The sequence below is a fragment of the Bacillus rossius genome, chromosome 6, assembly GCF_032445375.1.
Source record: "Bacillus rossius redtenbacheri isolate Brsri chromosome 6, Brsri_v3, whole genome shotgun sequence".
Lineage (NCBI taxonomy): Eukaryota > Metazoa > Arthropoda > Insecta > Phasmatodea > Bacillidae > Bacillus > Bacillus rossius.
Genome location: NC_086334.1, coordinates 70,184,927 through 70,209,411, shown reverse-complemented (window position 1 = coordinate 70,209,411; position 24,485 = coordinate 70,184,927). Strand labels below are relative to the sequence as shown.

General features: G+C 35.0%; 1 protein-coding gene across 2 annotated transcripts in view; it reads right to left on the bottom strand.

The window, feature by feature from the left end:
* The window catches only part of LOC134533289 (ubiquitin-ribosomal protein eL40 fusion protein), a 64,297-nt gene that overhangs the window by 905 nt on the left and 38,907 nt on the right, over window positions 1-24,485 (bottom strand). The window lies entirely within an intron of this gene.

The window sequence follows — 24,485 nt, the reverse complement described above, 5'->3', positions numbered from 1 at the left end:
AAGTTATGCCATTTAATATTGTACTGTGTATGTAGATATTTGGCTGAGCAGTGTATTACTTTATACTGCTAGTAATAGCAATAAGCTGTAGTGCTGTATAATCTTCATAATTATATATAAGTAAATTGAAAAGAAACATGTAATTCATTCTAGTAAAAATTAATATAAAGTAGCAAAATTGGGGAAAATAACTTCCAGCTGAAAATAATACCACTTTGTGCAACAAAATAAAAACACAAATGCATATGTCTAGTTATTTGTTTGTGATGGACACTATTTTTAAATAAAATAATTTGTTAGGCTTATACGAATGTCTGAGGAAGATTTATTTGGAACAAAAATTAAGGGGCATGCTCATTATTGTTTTAAGTAACACTAAGTTCAAATCAAGGATTCCATTAGCAATCCAAATGTAGAATTTCAATTATCCACTTATTCACACAAAAAAATAGTTCAAGGAAATTAAACAAGTTTAAAAGGTTATAAAAAAGTTGTTTCATTTAAATTATATATCATTTAAAATAAATTGTTTTCACTAAAATAAAGATTTAAAAAAAAAAATTTATTTGATTTTAATGTTACATCATGCAGTAACATCAATTTCAGTGTTATTTAAATTATATTGCAATTCACCATAAATATTTCTTTTTATAGAATGATGGAAGCCTGGTAAAATATTCTTGAGCTATTGAGCTGCAGAATTGTCACTACTTAATAACGTTTCAAAAACTTTATTTTGACAAGTTTGTGAAGCTTCAAATGCCAAATACTCACTAATTTTAGGTTAAAATTCTATTAATTAAATTTTTGAATCCAAAACTTGTTTCAAGGTAAAACAACTTGCATGTCAGTTTTCAATGTTCACCGTGCAACATTGCTCTAATTATTGGTTGTAAAAATAAAACTTAACAGTTTCACACAAAGATAAAAAAGAACAGTTTCACACAAAGATAAAACTTAACAGTTTCACACAAAGATAAAACTTAACAGTTTCACACAAAGTATGCAATGGCCACACTACCACAAAATAATTTTTTTTTTTGACAATTGTCATGAACTCTGCAAATACTACGTAATCAACATCAACAAAGTCTATCAAAACAAAATAAAGGTAAAGCAGAACCTCACTTTCACATTCCCCTCCATTACAATACAGTAAAACCTCGGTATAACAAACTTGAAGGGACTGATATTATGTGTGTTTTTTATAGCTAGGTTTCTTTATAATGAGGTGAATTCAAAACCAACGAACAAATAATTTGTGATACATACGGTTTTTTCGGTAGCCATCATTATTTCAAAAAACACAGAAGTAATAGTAGGTACTCAGTACATAGATACAGTATACACAAAGTACTTACCTACTTTTTAATACATGCTAGTGTCCTTGAGCAGAGCAAATGAAGATTAAGCAAACCAATCCGATTTGATTACAGTACATAAGTATAACGTGACATTGACCGGGACATGTGCAGGTGCAGAGCTGGCTGGCGAATGCCGCGATATGATATGTGCCGCGCGCGCCTGGAAGATAACAAGGGTTGTCGCTTTCCCCCTCCTTCCCACCTACCCCCGCGCGGCGCCCTGCCTTTGACACGTAACTGACACCGGACAGCTGGGAGTTGCGCGAGCCGCCGACACGTGTTTTCGAGAGATTTCTGCCGTCGGGACGGCTCGGAGCGACGCGACAGGCCCCGGCCGCGCTAGCAAGTTCTGGAAATTGCGGCTGATAGATAAAACAAGGACGGCGGCCTCGAGAGAGTCAGTTTAGAGTCTGAGTGAGTGAGTTCAGTGGGGAGTTCTCCCGCGGCGGAGTTTCCGGGCGATAGTGCCGCGGGTGCGGCAGAGTGGCGAAGTCCTTGGACAAAGGTTCCAGGGCAGGGAGTGAGAGAGTTCAGTGGAGTCGGGAGTTTTCCCGCGGCTGAGTTTCTGGGCGATAGAGTCGCGGGCGCGGCGGAGCCCTGAGTGAAGTTGCGAGCAAGGCGTCGAGTGGGATCTCGGCGAAGGGTGTGACGGAGTCTCGCGGCGGGGACCCACGAGGGGTGCTGCGGCGAGAGTTGCGCCAGAGGTGCGGTCCAGAGAGGTGTGCGGAACGAGTAACTGGGGAATAGACATTTCTTTAAGTGTAGTTAATTATTTGCCATCTTAGAAGATTAATTGTAAGTGACAAGTAGTGGTAATAAATAAAACTGTGTGTTTGAAATAAAATCTATTAATTGGGCTATCCTTACGAACCCACAGGTAAATCGTAACAGTATATTGCATATTACGTAATAATGCCGTTGGGAAAGAATTGTTGACAGCGTTGAACCTGGAATGCCAAATCTTTTAGCTATTTCTGCTTTATTACCTCCCTGATCTACTGCGTGTAAATTTTCCAGTTTCGTTGGAAGAGAAATTGCTTTCCTTTTTTTTTTTATCCATTTTACAAACACTAACAATAAATTACAGAAAGTTAAGTCTCATTTATTACCACGCGAGATTTGTCCAACCATAACCTATTTACAAGCGAACAAATTTAACCCACAAAAACAGTATCTAAACAAGATACATAACTGCATACCTGCCAACTTTTTAGTTTGGTCATCAAGAAAACTTTTAAATTGGGAAAATGTATCGTAAATCAAATGCGGCAATTTTTTACATCCTTTATGTGCAATTATTTTCTATTTTTCTATTCTATGTATTTGTTTCTGCTAATTTGCTACTGGCATGAAGGGCACATCGATGGCCTAGAATGAAAACCTCATACAGTCAATATTGTAAATGTACTGGGAAATGAAACCTATCCAGAATGTGCCAATTTACACAGCATGCATATGAAAAGCAAAATGATCAAGTACAAAACAAAAGCAATATAGTATTCAATAAACAAGATTCCTTAAAGACATACCTTGCTATATCACATGTTTGTTACATATTTCAGTCATCTCCTGATTATCATCATCCTTGATGCAATTTTAAGACTATGAATATGCAGCAGTTGCCTTATTTGCTTTACCTAACCTAATAAATCTGAGGTAAAGCTTTGTTCATAACAAACACAATTCCTTGAATTCAAAAAAAAATAGACTGCAAAGTTTCAGATGACATGGAGGACCTAAATTGGGTTCTGTTTTTTTTTTTACCATACTGAAAATGCGCTCACATTCTGAATTACTGTGGAAACGACATTTTTCCTATGCTTAGGACACTTAACTTGTGTAGTTATGTCTGACCTACCTCCATGAGCAATACTAAAATCACACCGGCACACTGCAAAACACAAAAGTTTCTCCTTTTTGCGATTTCAGAATACACTGGAATTCGTTGTTATACGCAGCACGGTAAGTCTGAATATATTTCTTGATGGCTAGCTTACACATGGTTCCCACCACGTAAATACACACGAGGGAAAAAAAAAGGTTGCACAGCACTACATTGGAACTACAAACAATAGTCAGCCATTTTGTACATTATATAAGGTACAAGGAACAGACCAAGGAGGTAGGGCTGACGTCACAATTGTGGTCCGTTCCTCCGTTTAAGGAAGCACTTTTTCGTTGCGGTAAGTGGAAAACGACTGTAGACCGTCCAGTCTAAACCATATACAAATAACTATATCTCTTGTTTTGTTTTCATTCCGCCTTCTGTCTGCGCATCGGTAACATGGCCGGTACAGTCAAAGTTGGCAGGTATACATGGCCGGTACAGTGAACGGTAATAAACCACCACACAAAAATAAATCCGTAAGATATTAAAGATGTCCGTAAAACAATAAAATAGTATTAAAATCCGTAAAACGGACAATCCGTAAAAGTTGGCAGGTATGTAACTCGTTAAATAATTTATTTTCCCCTACAACGTGGAACAAAAACAACTTTCTAAACCTACAGATTTTAATTAAGAAACACTTCCACAGAATCTGTATCGGTTATCGGCATTCATTACAACACGGATAAATGATCACACATTTTCACAGAACAATGATGTAAATCGTTCATGTGATGAAATTTTCTAGGCAGTTTCGGAAGATCAATTAATTTAAGTACGATAGCTTATGTTGGTAGTCAAAGTGCGTTTCAGTACCACAGTAACTCTTACTTCTATGGCCAATCAGTTCTAAGATGGCGGCAGTATTGTTTACTTGCCGAAGCTTAATTTATTTACGAAGCAAAATTCAAAATTTATGACAATCCTACAAAAATATTTTGAAGATTTATCCGTTTTACCTTCGCTGTAGCAGGTGTTTTTGGCGTTGCATCCAAAAAATGCTTCGTTAAATAGAGGTATAAATACATAGGATTACATAGCGATTTGGCAGGACTTAACAGTTGCTTCGTTATACCGAGGATTTCGTTATAAAGGAGTTCGTTGTGCGAGGTTTTACTATATTTTGTTCCCTGAACCACACAGTATCTACACTAAGCATAAAAGCTGTTTGGGTCCGCAAAAACAAACAGAGCCTACGATCAGCAATTTTGCGTGAAGAACCCACTGCTTGCTCTACGACAAGTTAAAATCCAACAAACCATTCACAATTTGTCAGAGAAACACTTGTCGCTACGGAGAATTTTTTTCACAATACAACTATAACACAACCATTTGTTGTTGAGTTCAGGCCAAAAATATTTTTACTATTTTAGATTAGGATTTAATATTTAAATAAACCGCTGCAGTAGCCTTATAGCATTAAGTATTTACAGTAACATTTAGGTGGATAAAATTCCTACTTGAAACAAAAATAACTAGAGATTATGGAAAATTGTTTAAACAATATAGCTGAAAATAAATGTTATAAACATGAATATTGGCAACAAAATGTTAGAACATCCCTAACAAACAAATTTCAGTTCATTTCCTGCTTTTCATGATCAGACCATGCTTGTTTATTTGGACACCAGGGTCCTTGGCTATAACACGTGAATAATGTAAGAAGATGCTCTCTCCTGTCAACAATATCCAGTGCTGCAGAAAAATGAGGTTGAAAAATGATTGAAGTGTACGTTTTGTAAGTTATTCAGGATAAGGTTAATTTTACTACAAGTTTTAAATATACATGCTGTATGTTTGGAACACTAAAATGTTCAACAATTTGCACCTCGCTGCAATCTTCAAGTAATCTGCAACCATACAAGATGTTTAAAGCAGTTTTCAAAACAATACCAGCTTAACGATCTAATTTTTTCTTGTTCAGGAATGAGAATTAGTGCTCAATCATCAGGGTTGAAATTAAACTCCGTAAATTCACACTGGTTATAGTCTTAGTCCATACTTCACTGGGGAAAAAAAAATTAAAAGTTGTGCTTTTTTGTTCTAATAAATTGTGATTTTTCTTTAAGGGCTGCATTGCAATGTTCAAAGTATTTTTACTACCTGCAACTGAAATAAACTGTTAGTATATATACAATTAAAATACTATACAATTGAAAAGTTCATTAGGTTAGCTTTGTGGGATAATCAAGGAATTATAGTTGTCAAACATGCTGTTTTCAGATGCTTTTCCCGTGGAATAGTATCCAGTCTAGTAAATTACTTTAAACGCCTGAATTTCTGTAACTATTTAGGGCTCTAGCCATAACTTAGTCATGCAACTGGTCAAATTAGACAAATGGCAATTCCGAGCATGCATGCCACTTTGGAAAGTTCAACAAGATGGGAAGGTGGGTTTAGGGTCCTCCCTGGGAAAATGGTGAACTGAAAATGTTGCCATTTAAGCATTAAAAATTGCTGGTAGAAATTGTAATATTTTTCTAATGAAAGAAATTTCTCTAACAATATCACAATATAAATGAGCATAGAAAGGCCCAAGATGTATGGGGTGTTACAGATAGTAAGTGCACGTCACCCAAAAACAAACCTGGAATTCCTCACCTTCCACACATCAGTTCTAAACTGTTTTTTCTCCCTTCAAAGTTCAATGGTTTTATTTGTCATTCTATAGGGGGACACGACATTAACTATAATAATAAAAAAATCTCAGTAAGGAACCTTAGACTTGGCACGACTGTCTAGATTTCATTACTTTTTAGAGATAAACAAGCAGCTCCATCGAGACTTGGCTATTTTTTTACAGAATGTTTTTGGTGGGATATTATGGGAAGTCTATATTCACTGAAACACAACTTTTTAATACTCCAAGCTGTAGCAATGTTGGCTATTATAAGAAACACATCACATTTTTGCTGCTCGAAACATTTCACCCTCTATCCAGATTTTGCTACCACAATACTATTGAATGTTGAGTTAGAAACTGATGACCCAAAAAGCGTTCTGGTTTCCTTTTTCTCAATTTGCTATTTCTGTCACAGTAGCAGACTTTCTTTTGTGCAAGCACAACATTTAATTTTGCAGTTTCACTATCTGGAAACATTTTATTAAATAGTAAACCAGCATGATCACACACTGCATGTCTGAGGCCTAGAAATTCTAATTAAAACAACAGAATAAACACTGCTTGTAGTTACCTATAATGTGTGTCACGAAAAACATCCAATTCTTGTTTGATACTATGCATTTAGCACTGTATGCAAGTTTCTTCATATTTATTAGCTTAGCATTATCACCCTCTCCAGCAAATAATATATTATGAGTGCTTAAGGACTGAATTTCACATCTGGATGTTGGAGCCATGCTGCGATTATGTTTTTAACAAGTTTTTTTTTTAATTTTAGGACTGCCGTGTTAAAATACTGGGGTCTCCAAACTGATGCAGACGTGATCAAATGTAAAGGATATATATCAAAAAGAAAATGATATATTTCAATGCATATAAAGGTCATCTCAAGCAATACTTTTTCATTTCATGTTTGCTAGAAGCAAGTTTAAAATGATAGCTTTGGTGAAATTCTCTTCTTTATCAACCTTCTTTCCCCTTCCTCACACAAACACACACACGGTACAGAGTTACAGAGCCAGTCAGTGTCAGTAATAAGTGTGATCCATACCCCATACCAATATAAAAATCTGTAGCATCTGTCAGTACATTTGGCAAAATGTTCCTCACATTCATAAAAAAATGCCACTACTGGTATTTTTTCCGAAAAGACTCACAGGGGTGTTGTGGCTGGTTCAAAGCTAAAAATAGTCTTTTCCAACTACTAGACCTAGACTTCACCTATGGCACAAATATTTCTAGCTTTCCTAAATATTCATCATTACTGTTTTTTTTTTAAATTATGTATCATGGTAATTGTAGTACCATCAAAGATAAAAAAATACTCAAGTTTTTCATTACTATATGACAGACGGAAACTTTGCAACAGATCTTGCAATTTTTTTTTCAAATTAGTTTTATACAATTGTCATTTTATGATGAAAATTCATAAACAACAAATTCAATTTATAACTGACATTACATAATTATGTCTAATTAAAGGCTGGATTAGTATATTTTATAAATATACAGCAACAAATATATTTATATTTTATTTTTGTTAGTTTTCATCACTCTCATATGATGCATGTAAAGTTAAATCTAAGGGTGTACAAATAAATTACAAATTGAATTATATTATCACATTTTTCAAATTTTTGCAGGGTTTTTGAAATCAAATTTAGGGACTTTACTGATGTTCATTCATCAGTGCAAGTATCACGACCAAGTAATTGGGGCACGGGACTGGCTTGCATATTGCGCATGCTTTTGTAGTATGTCCAGCCGCGGTTACTGGGTGGAGGGGGTAGCCTGCTCAGCTGTCCTGGTTGGTTGTTTGGGTAGGCGGTGAGCAGAGATTTAGTTTGGGGCTCACTCCAGCAGAGGCTATGCCTCTCGTCGGAGGAACCGAGTACCCTAGTTAGAGATGTAACTAACGTGTTAGGCTTACAGGTCATGATGCTGCCCATCTGAGTAACTGAGTAGTAGAGTTTGAGATAGACCATGTAGAGTTGAGGACAGGAGAGGCCATAATGAAAGTTTTAATGTGTTAAGAGTGGAAATACATACCTTCCAACTTGTTAGGAATGCAAGCAGTAAGATTTTCAAATTAACAAATCTATAGCGTAAATCAGGAGCGATGTTTAAAATAAGTGATCCGGAAAACACGCGTTTATTTTGCATTGATAACACCACGTCTCTACCCAAAATATGAATGTTAAATAAAAAATTACTGTAATTTATTAAAACTTCATCATCATGGAGACCTTGAAAGTCACGCAACCTTTCCTTTCTTTTGGAGCTTTTTTCCAAAAAGTACTAAATGTCTACAAGTATTTCTTCCACCCTCACTGGCAAACTTGCAGAAGCCTTTTCTGCAGCCAAATTAATTAAGTGGCACAGACAACCTATGACTACTAAATTTGACTGCTTTTCTTTTTATACAGAAATAACACCATTTTTAACTCCAACCATAACTGCTGCATTATCACAACCAAAACCTACACAATTATGAATTGGCACATTCATACTTTCAAGTTCTGATAGCAATAACTGCCCAATATTTTACCAGTATAAGCACCTTCCAATGAAAGTATGGCCAAAACACAACTAGTTACTAACCTGCAGTCAGGGTTGTAATAAGTTACCACGAGAGGATATAACTTATTACTTGTGTCATTGCTTCCATCAGTAGCTAGTGTATATGGGCCACTTTGCAAGCACTTTACTACTGAAGTAGTAGTATTGGAAGCCATTTCTTTTACTATTGCTGCAGTTTTAGTGCACCCACAGCTGCACATTTTTGCGATATCAGACCCTGGGAACATTTTTCGAAACAAATGCCCGGCGTGGTCGGCGACACTGAATGGAAGGTTATGTTCCACTAAAAAGCTCGTAAAATAACATTCCGCCCTAATCACATCACCGTCACTCTTACGGTTCACGGAAAAGAAACTACCAATTTTTTTGTTTTCTTCTGCAAGTTTCACGTTATTTGCATGTTTCAAGCTCCTGACGTGATAGGAAATATCGTGCTTGCCGCCATGGGAAACAATCTCGCAACGACAAACACTACAAAACGCAAAATTAGAGCCTTTTTCACTCTTAGTAATGAAAGAAATAATTCTGAGTAAGATGACTGAAACACCTGTCCATATTGTTTTTTACTACTCATAGCCATTACGAAATCATATTATCTTACTTTTCGTACAAGCGCTAACTTATAAAATATTTACCGCACTCGTACATAAACGGTTAAGTCGTTATCACTCGTCTCCAGCCAACCTGCTGTGTACCAACAAAACTCACAAAAATTACTTTCATGACTCTTCCGCACAAAAGATTAGCAAGATCAGTTGCCATCCAGCCTGCTGTGTACCAACGAAACTTACAAAAATTTCTTTCTTTTCGGAACGATTTTTCTCTGACTCCATTATTCTCATATCGCGGACGCCCTGTTGTTAAACAATAACAAATGCTGCTCAAACTGTACATTTATATGGGCACTAAAATATTATACTGCATTTTTGAACAGACAAAAATCATAAGATGTTACGAATTTCCGTACAATCGTAATATGAATTATTTTCCGTACAAATTACGGGAAAATCGTACAAGTTGGCAGGTATGGAAATAGTTCTGCTTCCATAGAAACGTGAGTACCAAAATACATATTATGGTTTAGAGATTCTTAACTTAACACGAAAAAAGGGATTAAGGTAGAGTTTTGTGAAGCTCTCATTCCCTTGTTTGGTCATTCAGTCTTTTTTTAGTCATTATTAAATAATAATTGTAAATTTTGTAATTTTAATCATAACCTGTAAAGACTTACCTGCTGCTAAATACTGGTTTTGAACCTTAGAAATTTTATAATAAATATAAGTTGGCTTTAAATTAGTGTTAAGATAATTTTAAATATTTCCATTCGTTCCTCTCTAGACATCCCGTACGGGGTGCAGAATCTAGATCCACTATGGTAATATGCAATAAATTGCAATGTAGTGCGACATAAAAGAATGTAGAATTTTCAGCACTAAAAATTTGATTTTTCCAGTACCAAAAACAAAATTGTAAAAGTAGTATTATGGTGGAAGCCACTTTTTCTTGTGGTGTAAATACAGCAACACAATTTTATTAGCATTGAAAAACAATATTATACATGGTAAAAGTTAACATTAGGATCAAATACTGTCATTTACAAATACAAAATCCTGGAATATATATAAGTTCAATAATTCAGAGAAAGTTCACAAACTTAAAGGTTTGTGGAGGATATTTAGAAAATGAAATTAAATATTAGTCTACCATGTTCCTTGAAAAACGTGAACAGGAGTTCTAAACACTAAACTACACTAAGCATAAAAGCTGTTTGAGTCCGCAAAAACAAACAGAGCCTACAATCAGCAATTTCGCGTGAAGAACCCACTGCTTGCTCTACGACAAGTTAAAATCCAACAAACCATTCACAATTTGTCAGAGAAACACTTGTCGCTACGGAGAAACTTTTTCACAATACAACTATAACACAACCATTTGTTGTTGAGTTCAGGCCAAAAATATCAACTACATATTTATGATCAGGACTTAAATTTAAATAAACCACTGCTGTAGCCTTATAGCAGTAATAACAGTAACATTTGGGTGGATAACATTCCAACTTGAAACCAAAATCAAAAATTAGAGATGGAAAATCATTTAAATGGTACAGCTGCAAATAAATGCTTTTAACATAGTTATTGCAGACTAAATGCTATAGCTAGGGCAGGGGTAGCAAAGTTTTGTGAATAGCGAATTCATGCATTCATTTTCATTAACATGAAATGTTTTACAAAACATTTTTAATTGCAAAATAATGGAGAATTAACTCATATTTTTGTTTCAGACCTTCGTTATCCTTTTTTACGGATATTAATGGTGGCATCGTAATCTGTAATTTAGTTCAACACATCTGTTGCAAATTTATTCTATAATATGGAACATATCTGAATATATTTATTTAATATAGTGTTTAGTCGTAATGTCTCTCTTGTCATAGTAAGAGGGCTGCTACTGTCACATGGTGGTAAACAGATTGTAACTATAGATTTTTACACCATTGCAAAAAATGCATTCTCTTCCTTTGATGTGCATGGTAAAAAAAGTGGCCATGTTGTCTGTTGTAGATATTTTTAGATGGCTTCAAAAATTTTACAGGTTTCTCAGACTTCCCCACATCAAAAAAAAAGTTTCCATATTGTCATGGTTGGGTGGCCACCCTGTGGTTAAAGGAGGGGAATTAGTGCTCACATATTAAGAATGAATTCAAACTCCATAAATGCACACAATTAATGTCTAAGAGTCAACACTAATACAGGAAAAACAATTAAAAAGGTACATTTTTCTGTACTAATAAATTACTATGAGTAAATCTGTAAGCACTGCTTTTCATTATTCTTAAAATTGCATTACCTGCAAATAAAATGAACGATTGGTTAGTTTATGTACAATTAAAAAGATGCTAAACAAAATAGTTTGTTGTTAGGTTAGCTACATTTAAAATACAACAGAACCTTGTTATAAAGTTACTGCCTACAATATATTCCTGCTTAAAACATCATATTTTTAAGTCTCTACATTTTTCCCATAGGACAATGGATTAACATCCTGTGTATAATGTTTCAGGAACTATGTATTTCCTGCTAATAATGTTTTCTAAAATTCAAAAAATGCAAAAACAATTTCTAAACCTCTGCATTTTCTTTATATCAAAGTAGTACATATGTTAGCAATTATAAGCACCTTCATTTTTGAAAACAAAATAACTTATTTCAGTTTTTCCACTGTGTGAAAGTCCTATTCTACAACTATGAATCCACATGAAACATGTGTTCAAGTGGCGAAAGAATTGGACATAGGCATTTCCACTCTAAACTGTATCATTGCGAATTGAGACCATTTTACAGAAATGTGGCAGTGTGTCTGTAAAGAAAAAGAAAATAGAAGCTGGAAGCACCATGAAGTTGAAGGAAAATTGTTGGATTGATTTAACCATATTCGAGCATTGAGAGAGTACCCATCATTGGTTTTAACATTAAACTTTTTATACACTGCCTCAATTAGAGGCCAGTCGTAAAAAATTCAAAAACTGACAAGTGCTAATTTGGTTTTTCCTGATCTTTTTATATTACTTTAACTCACTAAAAACATTAAAACAGGGTTCTACTTTACTGTAAAATCATTTGAACCATTTCTTAGGTTTGGAGGATGATCAAGAAATTTTAGTTGTAAAGCATACCATTTTCAATTTTTCTTAATGGAATAATCTCCACACCCTTCAGTTATGAAAATAACCTAACATTGTTTATGATTTTTATAAAATAGTGTCACATGGGGAGCGTTAGTCATTTAAACAGTTTTTTTGCCTGAGAACATTGAAAAATTTTGAAAGTTTTTTGCATGCAGGAAAACTCACTCCAGACATTCCCACATAAATTTTCCTGCTTATTAAGTTCACAAAATTATTCCCTTGATCACTTACATATATCTCTATGTTAATTTTTCCCATTGATAATTTTTGTGTTAATAGATGCTTCCCGCATATTACGTTCAGCATTTTGTGGAAAAAATAAATTAATCAAGTTTATCTTTAAGCTTTTATACTATTTATAGTTAATTTTTTAAAAAAGGGGGTTGTCAGTAATGTCGGTTTACGGACGATAATTTTACGTGATAACGTCATAAGAAAACATTGATGAAAAATTGTATACTTTTTAATTTTCAAATATTATTTACAGTTTTTGCTAATTTAATTTAAATACAGTGAAACCCCTTATTTACACTTTTCAGGGGAAGAGACAAAAAGTGTAAATACCAGGAAAGTGTAAATACCAGGAAAGTGTAAATTGAGGGAAACATATTTTAAATTGTAACATACCTGGTTTAATGCACTCCTTTTACTTCAGTAATCAGACATCAAAAAAAAGACACAGTGAACGAAATATCTTTAAAAAAAATCCTTCATTAGGCCTTTGTAAACAAAAATAAATTTACAACATATAACTTATAAAATTGTGTGAATACAGCATTGAAGCAATGTGTGCCATGATAAAATGTTACCATAAAAAAAGTTTTGTAGGCTTATGTGCAAAAACTTTCAAGCCTAAATTAGGCCTATTTCTTTGTAAAATAATCAGAAATCTTGGTTTGCTTGCATTTTTGAATGTTCATTCACATGATCTGCTTCTCTAAAGTCAGTGTTCCCACACACTTCTTCCACCTGATTGCCCTGGTTTTCCCTGTCTAACAAAAATGACTTAGGTATATCATAAACTATTATATAACTATTACATATCTCGACAACCATTTTGAATAATGAAACACAGCACGTTCAATGAACAACCACCCTCTAAATATATTCACAAACTTAAGCCTAAGCAATATAACAAATTGGTGTTAGTCGACTAAATATGAAAATAATTTGTTAGATTGTAACTATTGCTCTTAATATGATACAGGTATGTACTCACATGGATTATTAACCAGTAACAGCACTGTGTATTCTACCGAGAATTCTCACCTACACTCAATATTATACACAGTTTTAATTTGAAATCTGAAGGGGAAAAAATGTATGTACAAACATTAAATCATAGATATTGCATTTCATGCTTTTAACTTTTTTATTTTTTCCTCAAGTTAAACTTTTTCTTTTTCTAAATTAGATTTTTTGATTTGCAGTTGTTTTAGTTCTTCTGGCTTTCGTTTCTTTTCTTCTTTAGTAACCTTCTCTACACCTAATTTCTTGTTTTTTTTTTCCTTTTTTGCTCCAGGGCACTCCTATATTTAGAACAACATCCTCTGGCATAACTAACCATTGTTTGGTCAACATGCACAGCTTCTTCCCCACCAGCATCACATATACCATCATATACTCTTCTCAAGGTGATCAGTGACTCTTCGTGTAGATGTTTGACAAGCATGTCTTTATTTACAGAAAATCCTGACCCTACAAAGGTATTGCCATGGGAGAGTATTAACAAAATCTTAACCACAGTCCATAACGCATCTTTGCCACTTAAAAGTTCGGCATAAAATGTATCCAAGCTGTGTTTCTCTATATTATATGATTTAAGTTTATCTTGTTCTACCTCACAAATAAATTTAGTGAACTGTTGACTAACTCGTTCTAATTGGAGTGCAGTGGTATGCTTGGCAGACATAAGCATTTAAGACAAGTATCCATGTCTGACCTGCATTCTTCTTGTTTACTAATCAGTTTCCTTGGGGCCAAACAAGAAGCCGATTTTACCATATTATACTTGATAGGACTTCGCTCCACAATTTTTTTTACAGTAAAAACCATGAACTTTTGCATTGTAGCCAGAATTTTTGTTTCTGTAGTTCATTTACACTAGAAACATTCAATTCGTGCTTTGCAGCCAAACCAATATTCAAATTTGACAATTTAATTCCATTATTTACATCTTCTAAATCAACCTGTGTCAGCTTGTATGCAGTGGTAGCACATTTTAAAATGTCTGATTTAATAAATCGCCCAATCAATATCCTCACCAAATCTTCTACGGCTTCATGTAAAAATGGTACCATTAGTTTACAAGTCTGAAATTTTTTTAAAAATGGCTCCTATGTGTATGCTATTGTCAAAAAGAAGTGAAGCTTAGCAAGAAGTGGGTCCAGTAAGCATTCCTCAACTTTCTGAACAGAAAATGTTGCAGGGAACTCAAAAGACTTAAAAAAAGTCTTGATGTGCGGAAACATTTTGATAACTGTCTCGCAAACTGGTACATTCTCTAACTAACGGCAATTACAGAATTTGCAAGGAAGTAAACTATAGTCAGTAGTTCGTGTTAAATCAGATCGACGTGCCGGTGAATCCTTAAAAACATTGTACAAGGACTTCAAAAATAACATTACACCTCAACCTGCTTTGCGACAGCTTGATTGATGGAGGCCACAAGAACCTAAATCCAACATCTCTGGATCCTCTTCACAGCACTTCGTTTCAGCTTTCAAATTTTTTAGGAATGACCAATTCACATTGGGCCCATCCATAGATACTTGTATAATCTTAGATAACTCAATATTTTTAAGACCTTCTTAAAATTCTACCACAAGATCAGCAGCAGTAGAGTGACCCAAAAATGAGGAGTTCCAGTTATCTAGTATAATGCGACAATGAACAAATGAGCGTTCTCAGATTTTCCTCTGCGCACCCACAGACTTCCCCTACCACGTTGGGACAGGAGGGGTGGCAAACTTACTCGTCATGCCTGAGCCCGTCTTACACGAACAGCGTACTTATGCATTTCATTTCATTATTTGACCACAGTGGAAACTAAATTGTGCCTCAGAACTTTTAAATTAGTTTTGCAGATTAAAGTCTACGTCCCTCATGGCATAGCATTATTGTTATTGTTTTTCCCATTTTGATGTTTAATTTATTGTTTTTCCCATTTTGATGTTTAATTTTATGATGGTGTTTTAATCGAAGATTCATGTATCGACTCATCACAAACATTTAAAACTATAAATATATATATATATATATATATATATATATATATATATATATATATATATATATATATATATATATAGAAATTTAAAGGCTCATTCAAATGCATGGCTGAAGAAACTTAGATTCACCGAGTCTAATTTATTGCGTAGGAAGTTAAAAATTATATTTGCACAAAGATTATACCAAAGTGGTATAGAATCCATTTTAAATGTAAGTACTGCTTCAAAACATTGAAACAGGCATAGAAAATAACGACTTCGTAGACAAGGAAAAAAAGCTAGCCCACATTTAACATACTCACCTATTCCTAATCACAAAGACTGCTTTCCTCACTGTCTGTATCGCTTGCAGTGTCCGTGTCACTTGAACATCCGACATTTATTATTATTTTATCAATTTCAATGTCAATTCTCCTGTCACTGTTAACATAGTCCACTTCAATATTTTTCACATGCTTGCAACACTCTTTCCATTTGTCCACAGAATAGCTGCTGAACAATTCCTCACACAATTTTCTTTTTATCATCTAGCGATGAAGAGATTTCTTCCCGAATTTTGTTTTTGATGTCTGCCCATACCAGCTCAATCTGATTCAAATCAGCATGGTATGGAGGCAGGCAAATGACATCATAGCCACACTCCGTGATTAACGCATCTCTTTTAAATTGTTTTTTACTGGCGCACTTTTTACTAAAAGCAGAAGACTCGCTTTGGTCATTGTTAAAGAGAATGAAGTATTGTTTTCTTTAGACAGTTTTGGATGTCTTATTTTAAGTATGATGCTGTAGGTTTTTTGTTTAGCTGTACATTATAACTGGCTTTGTCCAGAACTACAACACATTTTTCAGGTAAATTTGGCAGTAATTTACTTTTCACCCACATTGAAAAGTTTTCAAAATTAATATCATCTCCAGATTTTTGTTTTGACTTAAAAAAAAGTAAAGCATTTGGAACAAATACTTCTCCACCCGCATGAACAATAATTAATCTTAGACCATTCCCAATGGATTCTGTGACGCCTATTTCCGTATCTGACTACCAACAAGAACTTACGCTGTGTGTAGCATGAACATAAGTTTCGTCAACATAAACTACGGTAATGCCAGCCTCACGTAACTCACACATTTGTTCAAGATAGCGCCCTCTCCATGCAGCTATTTCTGGCTTTTCAATCAAAATCTTTCTCTTCAATTGAAACTTTTTCCAGCGAAACCCTAACCTATACAACAACTTTCGCAAGTATGATCTGCTACAGTTCACAATGTTGTCTTCTTGCAAAGCCTTAGTCAACTTATTTAATGTCGGAACCGATTTCCTTACTGTAAAAAACTCGTGAATTTTTCTCCGCATGGCACCACATGTAAAATCGTCTACTTCGATTATTTTCATATGCTCGGTTTTCTTACCCGTCGGTGTCAAAAAGCTAAACTGGTTTTGCTCTTTAATTTCGCCTTACCTTCTGCTAGAATTCGTCTAACTGTTGATACTGAAACACCTGTTGCAGCACTTGTTTCAGCGACATTGTACGTCAATTTATACAACTGTTTTTGTTTACCGAGATGTGTTGCAACATTGTAAACAATCTCACGAGCTTGTCCCCGCGAGGAGTGCCAGATTTGTTACGTGATTTAAATCCCAACGTAGAAGCCATTATGTAGATTGGTTCGTGTAATACGGACTGCGAGACAGCCGAGCGCGAAGGTGTCATCAGCCAGATAGCGGATCCATTACTTACTAACCCCCACCACTTCCTGACGCGCTCATCATGTGACCGTCTGCTGGCAGTGAGATCTGAGCAGGTTCTTTTCCTTGTTGTCGCACTATAATAACCTTGTTTCGATTTACATCCCATAAGCGCACTGCAATGTCCATCTGTTGCTGCTTTGCAATGCGATTGAAAGATTCATCGAAACATACCACGATCTGTATAGGAAATCACACTTCGTCACTAAGTTTATGATGAAAATATGGTGCCAAACCATAACAAATCAAATACAGTACAACCCTGTTATAACATTCTCCAAGGGACCAACTTAAAAAAATGTTATAAGTAGGAAATCATAAAATTACATCTTCACTTTGTATAAATTACACGTGGATTGATTAAATTAAAGAGTAGGTATAGATAAAACAACACAAAATACAGGAGTAATACACTAAGTACAGCAATAGGGTGGAAATTTGGTTAATTTTATTATAGATAATACCTAATAATATGCTAAAGAAAAAGATGTTTTGTACGATACAGTTCAGAGTCGAAACAGAAATATTCAACTCTTTTGCAATCGCAAACACGTTTTGATGGGGTTCCTGTCCACTTGGTTAATAAACTGAATTTTTTCAGCTACAGAATATGAATTTCACTTGTATTTATCGGCCATCATAGCCGTACAATAACCTGAATAAAATTTCAATACGGCGTAATTTAAATAAATATGACAGGGACTACAATAAGTGAAAAAAAAAAATTACGGTAAAGGTTAACCACAAACAAAAGCCGTGAATATATCCATAGAACTTTAACCATCTCAAGGTCATCTGATGTTTGTATATGTGTGCTGTATTTTCTAGCTATGGTTTTGCTCTAAATTATGACTTTGAAGGAAAGGATACTGAAAATTGTGGCAGTTATCAAAGCAAATTGGAACGTTAAAGGCGGGAATGTAGAAATTTTAATATTGTTACAGGCGAGAAATTAAAGCATTGTAATAAACGGAGAAATGACGAGACCATGAAATTATGGTGTAATAGGCGGGAAAGTGTTACTAACGGGAATGTACCGTATTGGCCCGAATATAAGGCGACCCCGAATATAAGGCGACCTGCAGTTTCAGGAGGCCAAACAAATGTAAAAATAATTTTTGGTAGAAATTAATGTGAAAATTCATTAGACATACATTTTGTGTTGATAAATCGTTTTTGCATTTATGTATAACAATTAATTTATATTTATCACTTTACTTATTTAAAATAAGTTTGAATGGCCTACCCTAAAAGTCAAAAGAAAACAATTAGAAAATATTTACACTTTTAAATATTACACTAGAAATTTTTTCGTGTTTACTCTAATGAAGCTGCATAATTGTCATCTTCAGAGCTGTTTATTTGTCTAGAGCTCGTTCCCCGCCGTTCCACCGATGTGTGATTGTTCATTTTTCACAGTTTACTGTATCTACGAATTTAAAATTTTTACAATGGCTATTAATCACTCTTAAAATACAGCATTTAACTTTCCGTTTGACTTAAGCTACGTATTACCACAGAACAAGGTGTATTACTATTTAGTAGTGTGTTTAACGTAAAAAAAGCAAACAAAGAATGCATCTTGCCGGAACAAAACAAGTGGCTAGCTGACATCATGAAGCATACGGCCATGAATAACTTCGGTTACGTGACCGCGTATATTTGTCCATATTACTCTCTGACAGAGAGAGTCTGTTCTATGAATTTGAAAGAATAATCTATTATAATTATGAAAGGTTTTTACATAAATAAAGAGTGGATTATTAAAATAGCTTTTGAAGCAACGTACCAAATTCCTGTTAATATGGCGTCTTCGAGCGTGTTCGGCAATGTTCGTTTTACAGCAAAGAAATATTGTGGAAAGACAGTTGGCAGCCGTGAATTTCCATACATTACATCCGAAATGTTTGTAAACGTAAACAATCGTTCTGAAAATAACTGTGATATTTTAGTACAAATATTTCAGTTAAAAATCTGAAGATAAATTACCGTAAATGTTAACACGCGATTGTACACAAAGTACAAATATGAATTGTGAAATAAAAGGTTGCCATTTTGAGATGCTTCAACATTCACGTTTTTACTCAAGAACAAATATTTTAATTTTCAACTTCAAACAATTGTAAATTACTGCAATATTAGGTGGATTTATTGTTTTTCCCCGTGTGAGGTAACAAAGTTTTAGTTAATATAAAAAATCGTGAACGTTTTGTTAAACAATGTTTCTACTGTAGCTTTCAGCTTGGAACTAATGTTTGCGGTTCTGATGTCTTGGGTGCGAAAATAAGGCGACTTCCAATTTTTGCATCTCTCGTTTATGTAAAAATGGTCGCCTTATATTCGGACCAATACGGTAATAACCAGGTTGTACTGTATGCAGTTTTGGTAGCACTCAACTGAAATTCTTTGGAAACTTGACTGTCAGGAAACATTTTTGCGAAAAGGGTGTTTATATCTTTTTGACTATTGAAGATATAACCTTTCCCTACAACATGCAATGCCAAAAGAATTTCTGCTCTTTTTACGTCAGTGTCTGAATGAAAACCTAGTTTACTAATCTGTCCAACCTTACTTGTACCAGGGGAAGGGATTTCGGTCACATTTGGAGATGTGGGACATAGGCCTAGGCCTAATTGTGTCCCGCTGGTACATGTAGTATTTACACATGTCGACTTAGTTTTTAATACTATTTCTGGCTGGGGTAGGAATGTCGTAATGCTCGCTGACCTCACACGTTCCGTAAGCAACTGCTTGTGGTATTTTCCTTCTTAGTGACTTTTGATGGCTTGCCTTCCCATTGTACTCAACGAAAAAATTTCCGGCACAATATGCAACGAGCGCTGTTCTCTTTTCCATCAACACGACATAACCACGACTGCCAATTTGGAAAAAGTTTGCCGTCTAACCAAAAAGGGTTAAACTTGGGACAACTTTAAAAACAATACAATTAACACATAACACACCACGCAATGTTTTTGCTTACATTGATGACACGTAATCGTAAAAATAGCGGGAAAACGTACTCGTCATGTAACAGCCCAACGTCTATTATGGCTATTGGTATAATTGTAGGGAGACGTGAAACTTGGCTAAACACCCAAGCCAATAGCTGTTTACATTGGTGGTATTCGTAGGAAGGAGTAGAGAACGGAGGAACAGCTGCACCAATAACTGTTTGTTACCCAAATAAGATCGCTACCATAAAAAAGTCATTCGATTTTCATGAGAGAAAAGGGGAGCTTTGTTTAACTTTTCGCCATTCGACGGACTTAATGCTTCAAGCAACTCAAAAATATAAACATTCGCCCAGAATGCTTTTGTTAAGACTGAGGAACATCACTAATGATGTCTAAAGAAACGTAAATATCAATGCAGAGGGGGGGAAAAATCGAAGATAAATTTAATCAGAAATTTCCCTGTTTTTTACCCTGTCCCAGTACAAAATGTCCATTTCCCTGAGTTTTCCCAGTTTTACCTGTCGCAGGAAACCTGTTTTTATTAGTATTGAAACACAATAATGTAGAAAGTTTCAGTTAACATTAGGATCAAATACTGTCATTTACAAAAACAAAATCCTGAAATATAACTGAACTCGAATAATTCAGAGAAAGTTCACAAACTTGAGGGTTTGTAGAGGATATTTAGCAAATGAAATTAAATATTAGTCTACCATGTTCCTTGAAAAACGTGAACAGGAGTTCTAAACACTAAACTACACTTAAGCATAAAAGCTGTTTGAGTCCGCAAAAACAAACAGAGCCTACAATCAGCAATTTCGCGTGAAGAACCCACTGCTTGCTCTACGACAAGTTAAAATCCAACAAACCATTCACAATTTGTCAGAGAAACACTTGTCGCTACGGAGAAACTTTTTCACAATACAACTATAACACAACCATTTGTTGTTGAGTTCAGGCCAAAAATATCAACTACATATTTATGATCAGGACTTAAATTTAAATAAACCACTGCTGTAGCCTTATAGCAGTAATAACAGTAACATATGGGTGGATAACATTCCAACTTGAAACCAAAATCAAAAATTAGAGATGGAAAATCATTTAAATGATACAGCTGCAAATAAATGCTTTTAACATAGTTATTGCAGACTAAATGCTATAGCTAGGGCAGGGGTAGCAAAGTTTTGTGAATAGCGAATTCATGCATTCATTTTCATTAACATGAAATGTTTTACAAAACATTTTTAATTGCAAAATAATGGAGAATTAACTCATATTTTTGTTTCAGACCTTCGTTATCCTTTTTTACGGATATTAATGGTGGCATCGTAATCTGTAATTTAGTTCAACACATCTGTTGCAAATTTATTCTATAATATGGAACATATCTGAATATATTTATTTAATATAGTTTTTAGTCGTAATGTCTCTCTTGTCATAGTAAGAGGGCTGCTACTGTCACATGGTGGTAAACAGATTGTAACTATAGATTTTTACACCATTGCAAAAAATGCATTCTCTGCCTTTGATGTGCATGGTAAAAAAAGTGGCCATGTTGTCTGTTGTAGATATTTTTAGATGGCTTTGCACCGCTAGTCAGCATGGCCCCTGGTACGGCGCTCCTTCCCCTTGATCCCCCCCTCTTCCCTCTCCAGGTCCTCCCCTCCTTTTCTACTTCCTTCCCCGCCGCCGCGATGTTAGCGCCCCTAGGTGCCTAGTGTTTTGAGTTGTATATAAGGGTGTCCTCTGCGTGGCCTCCTGGCAGTTCATTCTCATTAGGGAAATGGCTGTCCTTCGAGACGAGCAAATGTTAGCATGGTTGACCACTCGGCACGGTTACTATTGTCGATAGGCTGTATATATGGTCTCTACTCGCCCTGGGTGGTTGCTAAACCTTCGGTCTTAGTCTCACGTCGCATGAATATGTCAGTGAACGATCTTAGTCTTGCTCATGCTCATTCTTACGTTATGTTCACATAGATTTGCCCGCAGCCGAGTGGTAATAGTCAGTGTAACTACTTCCTCAGTCATGGTGCTATAAGTTCAGGGCGATTCATGAGTCGCTTGTGGTGGTTCTTGTGCGGCGCTGTTACACTGGGCGCATGTTACTTGATTCATTTAATATTCCGTGTTAGCATAGGTGACATTTGCGCGTGTTCGACGTACGGCTTACACTACTACACATTTTTAATCCGTATGATGAAAGTTAACTTACTGGTAGAGCTGCCCTATTACTCGCGAGTAAACATATTTTATGTACTATTGATCCTGCTTGGAGGCGGTTGGCTTTATTGTCGTCGTAAATATATTTATATATATATTCTTGTTAAGATCTGGTGGTCTTAGAACACTTTTTGAGAGCTCTAGTTTAAATATATGTATTTGTCCCTGTTTATATACTCATGTATGTTTATCGTGAAGCCTTTAATAAGCAGTCGTGAATTTGGTATAGCCTTACGTTATTTCAGGAGGCACATTTATTAGACATTTAGTGTACACGTAATTTCTTACGTATATTGAAGCGTTACGGTTATGTGGGATGTATCACTAGGAAAAATTGTGATGTTAGTCTCTTGCCTTCATTTGTTAAGCCTTGAATATATAGTAAAAGATGGCAGTTAATCTCTTATTAAAATACCTTTCTGATGTCGTATGTTCGTTCTTTATTGTACTTCAGCTGTGATGATTGTAAATTTCATATAAAGAAAATATATTACACTATCGTTACCTAGCCTCATGTCTTTTTTGTAGCCAGTTACACTTCTCATAGTAACACTTCTGACTGTTGCCGTAATATCTTAGATATTTCGTGTTTTCTCCTGCTACGCAACACGTGTAGTCAATCCTTTCAGTAGAGGTTTGGTTACAGCTTCAAAAATTTTACAGGTTTCTCAGACTTCCCCACATGGAATTTCTTACCTCCGCCGCTTTTAATGAAAAGAGGAAGTTGAAGTGCATACAATAAAGGTATTTTCGGATTTTTAACATTTTCTTTCCGCAAATACCGCCCAACTACATATTTACCCTAACTTGTTATTTTCTATTCACAAATGACCTCTCGATGTAATGGCAGTGATGTGCCTGGCACTCACGGCTTTAGGAAACTAACAGTTTACATAGCTACCTCATACTGAATAATTTCTTAAAGTTAAATTCTTCATAAATGATACTGACATAATTTTCATGCTTTCAACCATAGCACTTTGTGATATAGTAATCTCGAAGCAGCAAAATTTCTTTAGTAAAACTTAACATCAATTTTTATAGATATTATGTGAAGACACAGCACCACGCTGGGTTTAAACTCTTAACTATAAAAATTTGCTTAGATTTTTTTATATTTAATATTTGAATTATTAAACATTGTGTTATGACATTTTCTACTGACATTTAACCAATTATAAAAATTGCAGTGTAATTTTATTATCCATTAATTACATCCCTATTTGACAGTTACCCAACCAAAACATTGCCATGTGGTAGTCACATGGTTTTCCACATGGCAATGTTATTGTATTTGGCCGAAGGATACATAGTCAACTTGAAAATAGATCCCAGCTTGAAGCAGGGCTTCCTAAAAGTATGAACTTACCGTGCGGCGACTATACCTCTTTGGGTGTTCATCTAAATAACTTTTTCTCGCTAAATATGGGTTATTGAAAGTTTTGTTTAGCGAAATTAATATTCTTATCCTGTTTAGCAGGAAATAGATCTTATTTTTCTTTTGTATAAAAACCTGGTTGATGAAGAGTTTTGTTCCCCATTTAGTGGTATTTCATATTCACAACATAACTTACAATTGGGAATTATTGAAAGTTTGTTGGCGGCACTGGGGGGAAGAAAGGGCAATAAAATTATCATCGCTGACGTCTACCGGCGCACACGGATCACAGAATGACGGAGTTGTGATTAGGTGAGTTTTGTCTGGGAATATTTCACCGTTTATAGTGATCCATCAAAAACGTGTAATTTTTGTAATGCTATAATTTCACGTGGCGGTAACAGTTTACGAGGATTCACAAAAAAAAATGCATTATTGGAATTGAAGCATGCACGACTTTATTGTGAAATGTGGGTTTAGTAATATGGTTTAGTAATATGGTTTTGGTTATAATTGTAATTAGTACTGAAAATTTAAATTAGAAATTTTCTCCTTAAGTAATTAACACTTACATTAAAAAACAGTCAATTTTAAATCCTGTGATCTTGCTTGGATAGACCAGACCACATGTTCCAGTTTTTTTTACAGGTTGTTTAAAATTTTGTTTATTACAAAATTAATCAATTCAGAGGTATTTGAATGGCTCTAATCAGCTCAGAAGATCGGCAGCAGATGATCGGCATCGGCATGATCTGCAAAATAGGTGATCGGCCCAGCTCTAGAGTACCTTTCAGAGGTTTTAACATGAAA